Source organism: Amblyomma maculatum, chromosome 3, assembly GCF_055883805.1.
Source record: "Amblyomma maculatum isolate TAMU_Amacu chromosome 3, ASM5588380v1, whole genome shotgun sequence".
Taxonomy (NCBI): Eukaryota; Metazoa; Arthropoda; class Arachnida; order Ixodida; family Ixodidae; genus Amblyomma; species Amblyomma maculatum.
This window is the reverse complement of record NC_139346.1, coordinates 107,911,087-107,924,301: the sequence shown is the minus strand read 5'-3', so window position 1 is coordinate 107,924,301 and position 13,215 is coordinate 107,911,087.

Sequence of the window (13,215 nt, the reverse complement as noted above, 5' to 3'; positions counted from 1 at the left end):
TAAATGCTATCCTGTAGCTAATATGCACGATATGACGTGCTCCCATCTCATAATTGGACGCTGCGCCAAATCTGCCGTGAATGTTTGGCTTATTTTTGCTAAGGTACTGAACCCGACTTAGAGCTTGTTTCAACTTGGGATACAGAGAGATATTTTTATTATAAGATAAAAGCCAGTGGTAGTTAATGTGAAGATTTTTACCATTTATGAGACGTGCATATCTGAGGGATTATCATGCAGGAAACGAAACCGGTATTTCTACAAAGGAGAAATATAAAATCATTTTTTGTTTTACCCGCCACACCTCCTTCAGACTAAGAAACGTCATAATATCAAATGATATGTTCGCAGGTGGCAACGCTGCATTCTCGAGCATCAATGCTGAACCGGATCAAATATTCCTATGACGATGGAATGGGCATCGCGCCCGTAATGGCATATGACATTGACCTGGACGATTTCGAAGGGCGTTGCGGGCAATTGAAGTCGCCACTCGTGCGGTCGATTGCAACTGGCTACTTCTGAGCGCCGCTTCAACGGGCTGACATTGGCGACTTCTCGACACTAGAAAAGAGGGTGTTGGTGGTCGCAATATCTGTTTTTGCGGTCTCACCAGATTGAAGGGGTATAAGCAACTCACTGTGGATAACATACCCCGAGCAGAGAAATCCTTGTACTCTGAAAAGATGCGATCAACCACATTAATACAAAACTCAGTCATATTTTTTCACCTGCCATCTGTTTTTATTGCCCTAAGTCAGCGCATTCAGTTTTGCTTGCTCATCAATAATCAATCAGCTTACTATTTGCCTGACCTCACCCAAAACAGAAAAATAAGCAAATTGTCTGTTATTCCAGCACGCCATTCCAGGACTTAGCTGGGAATTTCACAAGACGCGTATTTGGTATCCCAAGAATATTATAGCTGCATCAGGACGCTACACATATGGAGGAGGAAATAGAAAAAAATATGGCTTACCAAGATACTTTGTTGGGCGAGTTGGTACACGTTCATTAATAATTTAAACAGCGCAAACAAGAAGACACAGAACAAGATAAAAGGAAGCCACAGTACAAGAAAAAAATGTCGTTTTATTTCTGAGCTGAACTTTCAAGGAATAAGTTGTGTCATATTTGTTTGAATTGCTTATTATAGGGCAAATGAGGTGCATAATTTCATGTAAGCGATAATATAATACATTGTTGTCCGGTCTACGGATAAGGCTGTAGGAAAAGGCCTCATTTTTCGCTGGGAACGAGCGCTTCTCTGTGGCAAAAAGGCACTTGCGCTCAGCTTGTAAATGAAAGGACAGTGTTTCAAATCCAACACATTTCTTACGGCAAGGAATTGTTAATTTTTTAAGAGCATATTCATGACGGTGGCTGAATGACGTCACAAACTGTGACGTCATAAGTTACTTTACCGAGAAGACCATTGTTGTGAAGCACGAGATTTCCACCGAACGGACTTTGTGATGCTACAATTTGAAATTGTTCACGTAGAGCGATAGAATAATATAGTATATCGGTTCGGCGGAAACAGAATGTGAAGGTAGCAGCTGTGACACTGAAATAGAACGTTTCCAGCAATGCAAAAATTTCAAGAGTTGCGTAGACAGACTATTCACGAACCCTATCTGTTCAGCAGTCAATTGTGTAGCACGTACAGAGCAAAGCAATGCTCGTTTTGTCTGATACGGTACTTACCATGCAATCTAGCTCGGGAAGGTCGTGATGGTGCCATCTTTTCGGGCATTATATTGAAGGCTGAATAATGCTTCTCTTTGTTATAACATCACCTAAGTTTACCCAACAAGGATCTCTTCAGCAAGTGAGACAGCAAACATTAACTCTCCAAATCGTTTCCAGGAAGCTGGATATATATACACTGCTCGTAGCAGTGCCTTTGAAACCTTCAGCGAATTTCTTTTACCCACTTTCCTTCAGGCTTGGATTGGAACGGCACATTTTACTGGTACAGTTTGGGTCAGCCATAGATTTGCCGCTTTGATAGGTTAGGGATAACTGTACAGATATGTGAGCAGCCTTCGCCCTGTAGCGCAAGTAAATTATGAGGGCAAGAAATACCAAAATGTTTTAAAGTAACTGCTAAAAATACTTTCACAATTAAAACTGCACGAATTATTTCCGCAATTTTGCTGGTCCGAACGATTGTCGAGAATGCCAGACTGTCGAACAGCTTTATGCCGATCTATAGTAAACGCTGGACACGAGACAGAGAGGGAGCTTTGTCCCTGCTTAATCTGCCTGTATTGGGATGGGGAGAGGGGGAGAAGCGGGGTGTACCTCAGTATTAGCGACTTCGCAACGTCCCTCCCTTAAGCCCTGTCTAACACGAACAAATACTATGCCTCTCCCCAACCACGGGTGGGACAGTCTGTCGCTCTCCCTTAAGGGGTCTCTTTTTCTGCACAACAAATGAAATTTATCCAGAACTTTGAGTACCACTTGCGGGCTTCCTCTTACAGCACTGAACAGTGTCTCCAAAAGAAACAAAACGAAAACGAACGAGCATAGGCAGTTGAGGGGAGAGAGGCTTCCCGCCAAGGCTCGTGAATACAATTCGAAGAGACATGCACACGAGGATACCGGGCAGCAGGACTATGTAAAGTTTAGGGGGGCGAAAATTCGGCTTAAGAGGCGCCAACAACGGGGCACGCCTGAATATTTTCGGTTGTTCGCACTAATTAGACAATATTCTAGGAGAAGTCAGATTTTTCACAGCCGATGTTAGAGTGGTGGAGAGCAGATAAAATACACAGATTGAGATGTTTTTCTTTTAATGACAATCAAAAAGTGGGCTGCAAAATGTAACAGATATGAATGATACTGAACGAGCATGTCACTGTCATTGCCCTGAATAATAACAGGCAACAAATATTCGATGAATATGCCTGAAAGCGCACACAGCATTTCACGGCTACTTCATCACTGTCATCTCAACAAATGGCATCCGATTAGAATTTCAGCAACAGCACAATCAGTATTATATATGTATATACACAAATATATGACGTTCGCTCTCCTTAAGACGAACGATAGATGTATAAGGGTTTAAATCGGGCGGCGGCTCGCGCCATCTGTTGCGGAAGCGCTGTACGATCGAAGAAATTTTCCAGTGAGGGCCGCATCGCAGGTAAGCAAAGCGGAAACAATCTTCACTACTCGCCTAAGTATTACTTTCGTATTTATATTCTGTCTAATGACGCACCTAGACATTAGCTGGCCAGTTGTAAGGCAATGCATATATTAGTAGGTCCACCAGTATTCGGGGAGAGGCAATGCGGTTCTTTGGCGAAGGGATTGAGTGCTCACCTCGCACTGCGAAGGAGCCGTGTTCGAGTCCTTGGGTATCCTCGACGTTTTTTGCATCTTTATTTTCTGCTGATTTTCGCGTTATAACCCCAACGCCGAAACCGGATTTTCTGTGACACGGGGCCCTTAATTATCCCTATCGCATTAAAATAACCAAGCCAATAAGAACAGTAGTTTAGTAAATTAAGCAACCGTCAAATATGTGTATATCTGAGAGAATCATGAGGGACCCGTAAACTTAATCGGGAAAAGATGCAGAATATTCCTACATTCTCATTACAAGCAGCTGACAAATTGCTTAAATGTATATAGTTTAGTGTGGTTGGCAGGGTTTCACATCCCAAAGCGACTCAGCCTATTAGAGGTGCCTGTAGTGGAGGAACTTGAATGGGAGCAGTTAGGGATAAGGGTAGATGGAGAATACCTCAGTAATCTGCGATTTGGTGATGACATTGCCTTGCTAAGCAACTCGGGGGAGGAACTGCAAATAATGATTGATGACCTAGACAGGAAAAGTAGAAAGGTAGGCTTGAAAATAATATGCAGGAGACTAAGGTAATGTTCAACAGCCTCGGGAAGGAACAGCAGTTTACATTAGGAAGCGAAATACTAAAAGTAGTAGGCGCATATGCCTACTTAGGACAGGTAGTAACCGCAGATTCGGACCATGAAAAGAAAATAACAAGAAGAATACGATTGGGATGGAGCGCTTTTGGCAAGCACTCGCAGATTATGACTAGCAGCTTACCGGTATCGCTCAAGAGGAAAGTACATAACAGTTGCATCTTACCTGTACTCACCTATGGCGCTGAAACGTGGAGGCTGACCAAGAGAGTTCGACTTAAGTTGAGGACAACCCAGAGGGCTATGGAACGAAAAATGGTAGGGGTAACATTAAGAGATAAAAAGCGTGCAGAGTGGGTCAGAGAAACGACTGAAGTTACCGACATTCTAGTAGAAATTAAGAAGAAATGGACATGGGCAGGACATGTAGTGCGAAGAGAGGATAACTGATGGTCGATGAGGGTAACAAACTGGATACCAAGGGAAGGAAAGCGCAGCAGGGGACTGCAGAAAGTTAGGTGGGCGGATGAGATTATGAAGTTCGAAGGGGTCAAGTGGATGCAGCTAGCACAGAACCGGGTTAAGTGGAGAAATATGGGAGAGGCCTTCGCCCTGTAGTGGGTATAATCAGGCTGATGCTGATGATGGTGATGATGATGATGATAGTGGAGGACTCTGGAAATTTCGACGAGCTGGCATTCTTTAACGTGGACTGACATGCAGGCCACTCCGTTTGTCTCCGCCGAATTGCTGCCGGCGGCGGTCGGGATTGAACCCGGGTGTTGGGCATTGTGTTCGGGCATCTTAACCCCTGCACCATCGCCGCAGGGCTTAAATGTGTTTTCAAAAAGACTTGGAGGCCTTACTGTCATATTATGTCTCCAGGTCTGCCTTCAGTATTGTCACCTTCGCATTTCAATATTACATTCCTTGCATTTTCGTGTCATCAATGAGGTAAGTTGAGCAGAGGCTGTTTGTTGACTCTGTGTTCTTATTCTCCCAGAAAAAAGATTTAGTTTACGCCATATACTCATGACGCGTGCAATAATCGACACAACAGGCTACATTGCAGTTGTCACGTTATGGTTGCAACAATTAAATGTGACTTCATTGTGCAGGTTTGCGCGTAGGGATGTGTTACACACATTTTTGCACGTAAATCAAACCCTTCCCCGCTCGTTCACGTTCGAACATTTCAAATCTCCCGCCACCAGAAGTTAAGCCTAAATCAGTCGAAGTCAAGTGCCGCGTGACCTCCTTTGGACGTCGCCATTACATTTTTTGGCTATTTCGACGCCTGATTGACTTAATTGGCTGTAAGTAGCTGCCCAAATAATTATTCCAAAAAGCCAAAATATTGTCCCTCGGCGGCAGAGCACGGAACAAGAAATTTACAGTTTGTCTGCTTGTACCGTGCTATGCCGCCGGGGGGCAATATTTTGGCTTGTTTGTATTTTTCTTCAGTTAAGAGATACGAAGGGTGAAGCGTGGGTAAGATAAACAACTCAAGTTGATAGCATTCTAGCGGATATCAAGAATAAAGGGGCATGGCCTCAGCATGTAGGGCAAAGAGACGACAACCGATGTTCGAAAGGGACACTGTCCTAAATAAGGTTTAATGTCCGCATGTAAAACATTTACGAAACTGGCTACAGTGTGGCCGATGACTAGAAGTCCAATAAGTTCTTGTTTTTGCGGTTGTAGGAAGAAGGAAAAGAAAATGCACGGGCCTGCTACTGGTTCTCTAGTTGAGCCCCCTCCGCTGCCTCGTGCGGACAGAAGAAAGCAGAGAAGGAAGAAAAGGAAGAGAGAAACAAAGACGCTCGCCGCAGCAGCCGTTGTCCACCACCTAAGTGGTGGCGGGTGCAGTGACGGCCCACAAAAATAAAAATGCGGTGGCTGGCTAGCCCCGCCGCAAGCGGCGTTGACCCACCGTCCAAGCCCCGTGGGCCAGCAATAGCCACCCTTCGCCCCCCAAACTCAATACCCGTCCCGCCCGTAAGTGCCTTTATTATTAGGTTTGCTGTTTGTCTGCTACTGTGCCTGTCCCTTCCTCTCAACCAATTATTATATTGTTATTATTATTATTATTATTATTATTATTATTATTATTATTATTATTATTATTATTATTATTATTATTATTATTATTATTATTATTATTATTATTATTATTATTATTGTCTGCAAAACGGGCGAATTATTTCCTCTAGCAGCTAGCCAAGTGACAGCTTCTCCTGAAGGCAAATAAGCAATGCTACGTAAATTCCACCTTACAAGAAACAACAACTAGCTGTTTCTGAGGCAATCTACATTTTTTGCATTCACACTATGTTCATCAAGCTAATATAAAACGCTTGAGCAAATTAGTATCTATTATAACCTTGTGCAATTGCAAAAACGCTGCAACTCTTTATTTCTGAGTTGGAATCAATGAGAAAATGCACATCTTAATTTCAAAACTTTTGTTACATTTAGCTCGGAAACCCTACTGGACAAGATATGCGCTCCCTTGTTTTCCAGTTCACAAACCCGCATGGCAGTCGCCGCAAAGCTGTCTATACATATTTTCTCACCTGAACTCTCACTAACATTCTGACGCCCCTAGCGCTAGTTAGAGCCAAAACCACTTTCAAATTGCATGTATGTCATCTGACCTCTGCTGATGGAAAGACTTCTATTCAGTGAAATCGAGCTGCCTTGTTTTTGTTTCGGTGCTGGAAGCGCATACTTATTAGCTTCTTAACCAGTTGTTTCCACTTGATACTTCACATCATCGCTTTATTTTGTCCTCATGTTCTTTAAAAGACAGTCATTGTGACTAGATTAGCGCATATTAGATTTTACTTCACAATTCCATCCTGAACAGCAATCATTTCGTTTTGCGCGCGCCTCCCTACCAAATTTTTTTCAGCCTACCTTTTGCGGACTTTTGTTAGCAGAAGGATCTCTCATTACACTGATGTGTCTCTCCTTCGCTTTGTATTCATGTATAATTTGTGACGATCACAGTAGTACATTACATGTGACAGGTTTTGTGCTCTCTAGGCGAAAAGTAGTGAAGTACCCATAGATTAATATAAAGGCGACAAATGTTGTCAGGCTGTAGCATGACATTGCATAATATTACAGTGTTCATTTGTAAGTTGTCATATAATGGGTTCCTGCATATGACAGCAAATGGAAGACAAAATATGATATATGAGCCTGATAGAACCACAGATGAAAACTACTAATGAAGAAAACAAGCATACAAAATAGAAGACATCCTCGTATTAGTTATAATAACTAACGCAACAAAATTTTTTAAAGTAGAACGTCTCTACAGAGTGGCTTAAGCGCCACCTACGAACGTGACAGTAATCACACTTTACTTTTATGTTTGAACATTGCAGATTTGTGCCAATCATACGCGGCATTGCTTCCCAACATAAGAGTTCAGAGACCTCTCAAAGTTCCCTCCTCGAAAGGCTGCCACGAACACTAGAATCTCTAAATTGACCATTCACACGAGATCGCAAAGCGAGTCTTGTCATCCGAATGCAAACATTTTGGTCATCCGTTAAAGAAACCCAGTCACTGAGAAATGCGAGACATTCATGTTGCCGAAAAGGTTGACATCGTGTTTCACTTTACGTGGTGTGTTTTTCTCCTCTTCTTTCATTCTGCTGTTCATTCTGCTGTTCATTTTGTTAATTTTTTTATACTTCAGAATTACAGCTAAAGATATTGTCCAAATCATAGTAAATATCCTCCTGTTCTAGAGCTAAATCTTCTTTTCTTTCTGTATCCTCAATCTGCATGGCATCTTTTCTATTGTTCTTCTTTAATTCTGAATCCCCGCGTTCAGTGCCATATCAATGCACTTTAAAATAATCTAGGCAGTCGAAATGATTCCAGAATCCTCAACTACGAAGTCGTTCATAGCCTGAGTCGCTTTGGGGTGTTAAATATTATGAACGAATCAAGCTATTTATTGTTACCCCTGATTTAAAGAAGGTTCGGATCCATCATCATCATCAGCCTGACTATACCCACTGCAGGGCCAAGGCCTCTCCCATATTTCCCCACTGAACCCGGTATCCAAGTTGGGATCCAAGCGCCGACTAAATATATGTTTGCTCTTGAGGAACAACTGAATGCAGGTCATATGTACCTGGAGTCTGAGCTAAGTATAACAAATGCTATACATTTATGGAGTACACTTAATCGCCATGTTTAAGGTTACAGCATGATAGTGTTATTGTGGGCTCATTTATGGATATTCGTGCTCCATAAAAGCTCTACATGTCGTGTAACAAGCTTGACATGGGGAATGAAAGTAGAAATAGAATACAGTGAAGACATGTGTGGCGCAATACGCAAAATAGAGTTGCTTACTTTAACTCAAAAGTACAGTGTTTGTGTCATTCACATGCGCACAGTGAAGGTATTTTCCTTCATGAATTCTGTGAGATGTTTTATTTACTCATTTGCTTGACGGAATATCAATGTTCTGCTAAGTGGAGAAAATGGTTAAATGCGTGTCTTCAAAATTTAAAGAAATAAATTTACATTTTTGAAATGCGCAGTTTGTGCGCTCGTAAAGTACATGGAAAGCTTCACGGTGTCTTGAAATAATCAAAATGGTATGTTCTTGCAATCTAGCAAGTGCAATGTATATATTTCTTCTCCTGTACCTGAGACTAGCATGGCTGAATTACCAGGTATTAAAGAATGAACCTTACATTTGCATATCAGAATTTTAAAAATGTATGGGGAGATTCAACAAGATCAAACTGCCTAATCGCTTGTTAGCTCTTAATTTCTTTGTTTGTACATATATTGTGCACGTAGTTCTGAATATGTCAACCGTGCAGTTATTTTTGTCCTAACGTTAATATCAAGAGAGAAAAACTTGCGATCGATTGCACACCACAGGCAATCTTTTCGCACACATCGCTGTGTCCGGACTTCGCAATGATGTAAACGAGTCATTCAAGCTATGTTTAATTGTTCAGTCAAACTACAGGTGCAAAAGAGTAAGTTAGGCGTCTTTCCTTAATTTTGAGGAACGTATTGCTTCCTATGAAATAATTCAAGGCCTACACTGATGAGAATTTAGGCCTTGTTTAGGCCTTGTTGAAGAATTATTTTCTCCGAACTAGAAGCTACGCCTTCTTGAAACATTCCCGACTGGTCGGCCTTTATGAAATAATCAAGCTCACTTACCATAATTTTTATAAATCAAGAGGAAGCATAAGAAATCTTATGCCAGATATTGCATCTTTAGATGTGTGCGTTCTTTCCAAAAATACGTTATAAAGAAACCTCACACGTAATTTTTCTCAAAATCTCCTCGAATCATGCTCAGGACGTAGGCAAGAAAAGATATGAAAAGAGATGTTGCAATTTGGCTATGACGTCACGAGGCTTAAAATTGCTCCTTTTCTAGCATTGGCAAAAACACCTCAATGGCGGTCGTGGAGCAGCTGGTACTCCATCCCTTGCTTTACTTTCCGTAACTACCATGAGAGATTTTTACTCAGTGAACGGTATAAAGTAACTTATTTTATTAGGCAGAATCAATCTGTGATTTAAGCGCAATAAGGTGGCGCTGCTGTCGCAAGAATGAAAGTAGTAACAGCGGAGGGCATGGGGCATAATAATTCGTGCAGAGAGAACTTTGTCTTTTTCTTGCTGTGCTTGTCGTGTCGTTATTTCTTAATAAAAGCCGTGAAAAGCACAATATAATTTACGATTTAGGAGAAAATGGCTTTCTAAATATTCTACTATTATATCCACGCGGAAGTGTAAGGCATTTCAAACGCATATTAACATACATTCCAGTATATTGTTAGCTTTCCGCATTCAACCATTGTAGACACATTCTGTTCTATTTATGGGCCGTAGAATCACGAACATCATAAGAACTATCCAAGTTGAAAATATTTTAAATTATCATGAAAAAATGTGTACTCATGCCACCCTTCCTCTTCATAAGCGTGTACTGATATAGCGGTGTCTTTCTCCGGAATATTTCCTTGTATAAACCTACATGCTGCTTTCTGCTTTACATTCTGTTGCAGACATAACCGCACAATCTCGAGAGCCTAGACAACTTGAGTCGATGGCAGTTCCCAACCGGTTTCAAAGGCTAACAGCATATCTCAACAGACCGCGTTGTCAGTGCTTCCGGCTATATCTGGTGACTGCAATCTCCACCTGTATGCCTTTTTTGCGATGTCTAGTGCATGTACCCATACTCCAGAGCAAAGTATTTTATATGGTGTGATGTCAGAATTATAAGATCCAAAATGCGCCTCATCAAAAGCGCTCGTTGCATCTGACCGATGGCACGACAAATGCATGCTTCGCGCTAGGCAAAATTCACGGTTGTGCGAAAACAAAGACCTCCTGCTTTAACATCATGTCACATGCATGAGCAACAAGGCTTCAAGGCATTTCAAAACAAATATCGATTGCACGGAGTGGGGTCAAGGAACTACGCGTTCCTAAAGGGTTGTTCTCTGCAATGGTTTGGTTTGTGAGGTTTAACGTCCCAAAGCGACTCAGGCTATGAGAGACGCCGTAATGGATTTCTGCAACAGGAGATGCGAAAAACTGCAATGACATTTGCGGATTAAAAAACACCAGTCATCCTTTAACACGAGGGACAGGACAGCACGAATGTGATACAATCAGCGTCTGCAACGGTCTCTTGTCAGAAAGGCTGAAGAATGGGCAAGGGGTTCTTGTGCTTGGGGACAAACTTCAGCAATTACTCGGCAAAAATAAAAAGATGAGTGACTTGTGACCGGTTCCATGTATACATTCATTCACATGAAGTTATGTGTTCAATTAAGGCACCACAGATGTCTGAGGCGCCAATGAAATAAAATATTTTGAAATCGTTTCCCGCTTTCGTCTCGGTTTGTGAAGTCTCAATAGCTTTCTTTTACACCTCTGTTCACATTTAATTTGAACTAATTCTTTATTTTTCCAGTAAAAGGTACATCCTGGAAATGTTCAAGGGATAAAACTGCCACTAACATACTGACAGGGGCCCAAGAACCTCTGAAGCTGACAGTCCGCGACAGAACGCACATGGTGTCGTTACACAGGTGCAAAAAGAGCAGACTGAAATTATCAACTAATTCCAGGGGTAAAATTACAGATCCAAAAAAAATGTGATATCTTCATTTACAAGAATAACAAGCGGAAAAATCCTCATCACAAGCATTGTTGAACAACTGCCTTCCAAAGATCAAAATCTACCTTTAGAAAGCATTTACTAATGAAATCTTGGCACATTTAGGATACCCGTTGAGTGATAGAAAAAAAACAACCACGAGAATGTATGCATTCTTTCAGTGAAACTGTTTTGTGCTTATGCCTAGATTTCATCTAATTTTTAGACCTTAGATTTTGTCTCAAATCTAAGTATGCGCAGCAAAAAAAAAAACAACTCACATTTTGGTTATCTGCTCAGGGCTTTTACTCTGTCTATATAAACATGGCGTTTCGCGAATTTATTACAGCTGCGGACGGAGCATCAAGTGCTTCACGACCACCATTGAGGTGCTTTTGTCAATCCTGGAGAAGTGACAAGTAGAGGTCCCGTAACTTCAATAAGGTACAAAATAATGCAAGGAGTCTGTTTACGTCCTTTTTTACTTACGCCTTGAGCATTGCTTAAAGAATTGTTAGCGAAATTAGGATTAGGATTTTTAATAATTTATTTCTGAGAAGAACTAACGCAATCAAAAATGCAATATTTGGCCTAAGATTTCGTAAACTTCCCTTGCTTTTTAAAAATCGAAGCTTGCGTTCTTGATTATTGCACACGTGCCTATCAGTTCCAAAAGTTGGAAAAATGTGTGGTTGTTAGTCTGGGAAATATAATTCGTAAACAAGGCCTAACTTTTCCTAAGTGTACTGTTTGAATGTTTTCCTTGGATCCAATACCTTCCTCAGAATGGCGGAAAGACGCATAACTTACTCTGTGCCACCTGTAGGCTTACTGCACAAAATGTATTTACCGTGGCTTGAATGACTCCACTTGTTTAAATAATTGCGAAATCCAGACACAGCGATATGTGCGAAAAGTTTCCATGTGCCGTGAGACCATTCGTATTTTTTTCTCCAATAATACTATCGTTAAGAAAAAAAAAAAAGTATCGCACTGTTGACGTATTGAGTACTACGTGCGCAATGTATTCGAAAACAAAATAAATTCGGAATATCAAATAATTATGCCATTGAAAATATCAAATAATAAGGCTGATTGACCTCTCGTGGAATCTCGCATAGGTTTATATTTATTTAATGTTTACATAATCTTTATGTAGAAACTTTTTGCATATATAAATGACTAGGGTTTAAAAATGTATATGTATCTTCTCCAGGCTTCTGATAGTCTGAAATTACCTTTTGTGTAGTTTTTGAAATAATAGTAACTTCTGAATGTCAGATAATGCAACCAACCTCTCTACCGTATTGCCTCGATAAAATACTGCAAAGAATTCGTCTCAGTCATACCGGAAGAATTCAGACACGTAACTTGGACAAGCTAGCCAAGATTAACGGAATTTGAAGAGCGCCATAGCTGCTGCATAGCCAAGTCGTCATTTACTGGTCAGTGTCTAATTATCAATTTATGATATTTTATAAAACCAGCATTATTATTTTATAAATTGCAATAAAACGTTTTGGCGGGCGAGCTGGTTCAAATTCGAAATCGAATACTTTAAAGGGGTTATGAAATCAATTTTGGAATATAAACTGTTCACTGCATCATACTCCTGATGAGTCAAGAAACGGAACCTCAAAGTTCAGCTGCATCGGAGCTTCAGATATTTTTAAAAGTAAAATTTTCGTTTCTTCGTGAACAGCTTGCTGATCTCACAACCGGCGCAACCGGTGGCGGCAGACGCCGATGCCGCATCATCTGCTGCATGTTCTGTGCACGAGCAGCGCCAACCGTGGTTACGCGAAGCCGCTGTATTGTCGCCCGAACAGCTAGTCATGCCGCCTACTGAGATTACCGCAAACTGAGATTTTCATCGATCTCTGTTAGCACTTTTATTCTAGGGAATAGCGGCATCTGCGGGCCGGATATAGGTGCACGTCGGCGTCCGAGTACGAGATGCGCACGAGCTGACTTAGTCGAACTGCGTACACCACTGTAAACTGAAGCGCGTCTAAAAAAAACAACGCATTAAATGCGCAATGTATATATTGCCATCCGACGGCTCTTTTCTACGACCTTCGGGTAACGCCCTACAGCGCAGCAGCGTAATGTATAGGGCGCAGTGCACCGCGGCACCCAATACG